The sequence below is a fragment of the Triticum dicoccoides genome, chromosome 6B (genome assembly GCF_002162155.2).
Source record: "Triticum dicoccoides isolate Atlit2015 ecotype Zavitan chromosome 6B, WEW_v2.0, whole genome shotgun sequence".
In the NCBI taxonomy this organism is placed as follows: domain Eukaryota; kingdom Viridiplantae; phylum Streptophyta; class Magnoliopsida; order Poales; family Poaceae; genus Triticum; species Triticum dicoccoides.
Genome location: NC_041391.1, coordinates 574,635,110 through 574,640,102, shown reverse-complemented (window position 1 = coordinate 574,640,102; position 4,993 = coordinate 574,635,110).

Below are 4,993 nucleotides of genomic sequence, written 5' to 3'. Positions count from 1 at the left end.
GTTGAAAACCGTTTGTATAGAACGGCATTGTACCAGTGAGTGTCAACTTTTAAAAACAGTCCCACTACTTTCGAGAACTTTCAATCTTATGATTTTTTATAAATGTGGGTTTGGAGAGATCATGACTTTAGTTGATGTTAATCCCACTATTATGAAAGATTGTAAAATTTGCATGCATATGGGTCATGTAAAGAAAATGTTATGTGATAGATATATTGTTGAATTTGATTATGTTCCTACATGTAATTATTTTGAGAGATGCAAGTATGGTTATAAAAACCTTCCTGTCACTAAATTAGCTCTCTTTATGTTGAAATTATTAATGTTTCATTCTTCCTATTTGCATATGCTAGATATTGCTTGTCTTGGTAATTTGTTTTCCTGTAAAATGCTTATGCATAGGAAGAGGGTTAGACTTAAATTTGTTTGTTACATACTATATTATGCTCTCTTTGTGCTTCAATTTGCTTGTCTTTCATGTGAGCATCATTAAAATCTCAAGCCTATCTTAACGTCTATAAAGAAAGAGCTTGTTGGGAGGCAACCCAATAGTTATCCTTTATATTTCCTTTTTATTTGTGTGTGCAAAATGATTATTTCTACTATAATGATCATGTTTCTATATTTTCTTTTGAATTTTGTACCAAGTAAAGCCTTTAGGATGATTCGGATGATAGTTGATTTGATCCTATGCTGAAATAGAACCTTTTGCGTCCAGTATTTGAATTATCATTATGTACTTGAAGGTAAAAAATTGCTGAAATTTTTACACAGTATTGTGATACAAAATTGTTTATGTTGTCCTAATGTTTCAGAATGTTTGGAGGTACTGAAGCATGACTAAAATTTCCATCATTACACATTGTTCTATTTTAGACAAATTTTGTTTTTATTGCATATATTTTGAGCTAGGTAGTTGCTCTAGTGCTTCACTTATATCTTTTAGAGCACGGGTGATTATATTTTGAAGAAATATATGCACTCTCACGCTTCACTTATATTATTTTCAGAGTTGATAATAGTAATGGCAATATGCACAAGATATGAAGTTGGTTCCAATGTGATGGATATTCAAGGAGGATATAATAAAAACTTTCATATAGGTCACTGAATATGATAAGTTTAATTCCTTGCAATTGTTTTGTGATATGGAGATAATAATATGTGAGTCATGTTGGTGAGTAATTATGCTTTAGTAAGAATATTGGTGTTAAGGTTTGTGATTCCCTATGCAAGCATGAAAGTCAATAGTTATGCAATGAAGTTACATCCTACTTGTGGTGCATTATTCGTTGTTGGTTATGTTTAATGCTCGTTCATGATCATTTTTGTTTCTTGGTTGGTCACTTCTCAATCTATTTGCTAGCCTTCATTTGTACGAAGCGAGAATACTGCTTGTGCATCCAAACTCCTTAAACCACATTGTGTCAAATGAGTTCACCATACCAACCTATATGTGGTATTTCCATGTCATTCCAAGTAAATTTGTATGTGCCAACTATTATTTTCAAAATGAATTTCCTTGTTGTGTGCCCATACCGCTCATGAAGCGGCAGGGGTGGACAATATTTTCCATGCTAGATGTGTTATTCTCAAGATGAGTGTTCATTCACTTGTCATTGCACGAGAGTGCGGCAGGTAATAGGAATGGCCTGTGCCGAAATCAAAAGAAATTTTATTTATGTTGTCAATAATAAATTCCTTGGAAAGTGTTCGCATGGAAGTCAACCGTGGATGTGCCTAACCATGGATTGTGAAAGAATGGTGGAAAAAGGAATAAACTTTATTTTATGTTTGGGAACTGCCTATGATGTATCTAGCATGGAAAGTATTGGGAATTCTAGGTCGTTTTCATTGACAGGAAAAGCATGCCTCTCAAAACAATGTATCTCTCAATTTAAGCTTTGAGATTAGGCACCTCTACAAATCTCTGCTTCCCACTGTGTAAGGCCTATCTATTTACTTTATGCAATTTTTATTTTTATTGAGTCACCATCTTCTCTTATAAAGCACCAACTAGGGAACACTATTGTCATACTTGTGCATTGGGCATAGTTAATATTCGAGTGTGTTTCATGAATGGATCAATGATTAAGCATAATGGGCTAGGGATAGCTTTTTTTAGTGTTGATATTTTGAAAGACATGGTTGCTTGTTGATATGCTCGAGTCCTGATTTCCTGATGTCAAATTATAGACTATTGCATTGAATCATTCAAGTCCAAATGTCATAAAAGAAAGAGTATGTGATGAATACGATACGTAGAATTCCACAACAAAAAATCTGTTTTCAATTGCTACTTTATCATGATGAGTTTTATGAGAAAGAGTTGTTATGATGCTAGGAAAAGTGACTGAAATTATCATTGATCAAACTTATGCACTATGCTAGCATTCACACTTCATAAATTATTTCTTTTATCATTTACCTACTCGAGGAGGAACAGGAATTAAGCTTGGGGATGCTGATACGTCTCCAACGTATCTATAATTTATGAAGTATTCATGCCATGTTTACAACAATTTTATATGGTTTTGGTATGATTTGAATGGAACTAACCCGGACTGACGCTGTTTTTAGCGGAACTACCGTGGTGTTGTTTTTTGCGCAGAAATAGAAGTTCCCAGAATTGGATGAAACTTTTTGATGATTTTTTTGGAATGGAAGAAAAATACTGGAGCAAAGAACCACTGGAGGGGGAGCCCTGCTATCCAAAAGGCACCAGGGCGTGCCACCTCCACCCCCTCCCCCTAGCGCACCCTGGTGGGTAGTGGGCCCCCTGAAGCCCATCTTCGCGTGATTCCAGCGCTGAAAAATCACACATATATTCCGCTTTCGCAAGCCTTTGTAGCCATGAAAAACCAATCTAGACCCTGTTCTGGCACCCTGCCGGAGGGGCAAATCATCACCGGAGGCCATCTTCATCATCTCGGCGGCCACCATGATTAGGAACGAGTAGTCCACCCTCGGGGCTGAGGTTTGTACTAGTAGCTATGTGTTTGATCTCTCTCTCTCTCTATCTATCTCTCTCTCTCTCTCGTGTTCTTGATTAGGCACGATCTTGATGTACCGCGAGCTTTGTTAATATAGTTGGATCATATGGTGTTTTCCCCTCTCTATCTTGTTATGATGAATTGACTTTTCCCTTTGATATTTTGTTATTATTGGGTTGAATACTTTTATGGATTTGAGAATACTTGATGTATGTCTTGCTAAGAATACCCATGGTGACAATGGGGTATCATATTGATTCACTTGATGTGTGTTTTGGCACTCAACTTGCGGATTCCCAAGGTGGCATTGGGATAATCTATGCATAGGGGTTGGTGCATGTTCTCGTCTTTGTTTCTCCGGTAGAAATCTTGGGGCACTCTTTGAGGTTCTTTGTGTTGGATTGAGTGTTATGAATCTGAAATTATTTGATGCATATTGTATAATTAACTCACAGATGCTCATTGTGACATTGGAGTATCTAGGTGACATTAGACTTGGTTGATGTGTATCATATGGTGCTATTTTAGTACGAACTCTTAGATAGATCAATCGAAAAGGATAACTTGGTGTTATTTTAATACAAAATCTTGGATAGATCGATCGGAAAGAATAACTTTGAAGTGGTTTCATACCCTACAAACAATTTTGTCTTATGTTCTCCGCTAGATAAGAACTTTGAAGTGATTCTTCATCGCACATTGAGGGATGGTTATATGATCCAATTATATTGGCATTGTTAGGAGATTGCACTAGTGAAAGTACGAGCCCTAGGCCTCATTTTCAAGCATTGCAATACTGTTTGTGCTCACTTTTGTTACTTTCTACCTTGCTGTTTTTTATTGTTCCTATTACAAAAATCAATATCTACTATCATTACTACACAGGTATCACCATCTCTTCGCCAAACTAGTGCATCTATACAATTTACCATTGTATTTGGTGTGTTGCGGACATAAGAGACTCTTTGTTATTTGGTTGCAGGGTTGTTTGAGAGAGACCATCTTCATCCTACGCCTCCCACGGATTGATAAACCTTAGGTCATCCACTTGTGGGAAAATTGTTATTGTCCTATAAAACTCTGCGCTTGGAGGCCAACACAAGTCTACAATAATAAAGTTGCATAGTAGACATCAAATTATAATAGGTTATAGGATGGTAAATGATTTTATAAAACTAAACAAAGCCACTAGGAAAGATCATTACCCCTACCATTTATTGATCAAATGCTAGAAATATTATCAAACCATTCACATTTTTGTCTTCTAGATGGATACTCTGGTTTTTCCCAAATACCTGTGCCACAAGAGGATAAAGAAAAAACTACTTTTACATGCCCTTTTGGTACTTTTGCTTATAGACGTATGCCTTTTGGCTTATGGAATGCACCTGCTACCTTTCAAAGATGTATGACTCCTATATTCGTTGGCTTTTGTGAAAAGATTGTTAAGGTTTTTATGGACAATTTTTCTTTTTACGAAACTTCTTTTGATGATTGCTTAAGCAACCTTGATCGAGTTTTGGAGAGATGTGAAGAAACTAATCTTGTCTTGTATTGGGAGAAGTACCAATTTATGGTGAATAAAGGTATTGTCTTGGGGCATAAAATTTCCGAAAAAGGTATTGATGTTGATAAGGCTAAAGTTGATGCAATTGAGAAAATGCCATGTCCTAAAGATATCAAAGGTATAAGAAGTTTCCTTGGTCATGTTGGTTTCTATAGGACATTTATTAAAGACTTCTCTAAAATTTCTAGGCCTCTTACTAATCTCTTGCAAAAAGATGTTCCATTCATTTTTGATGATGATTGTGTAGAAGCATTCGAAATGCTTAAGAAATCCTTAATCTCTGCACCTATTGTTCAACCACCTGATTGGAGCTTACCCTTTGAAATTATGTGTGATGCTAGTGATTATGCTATTGGTGCTGTTCTAGGACAAAGAGTTGATAAGAAATTAAATGTTATTCATTATGCTAGTAAAACCTTAGGCAGTGCTCAAA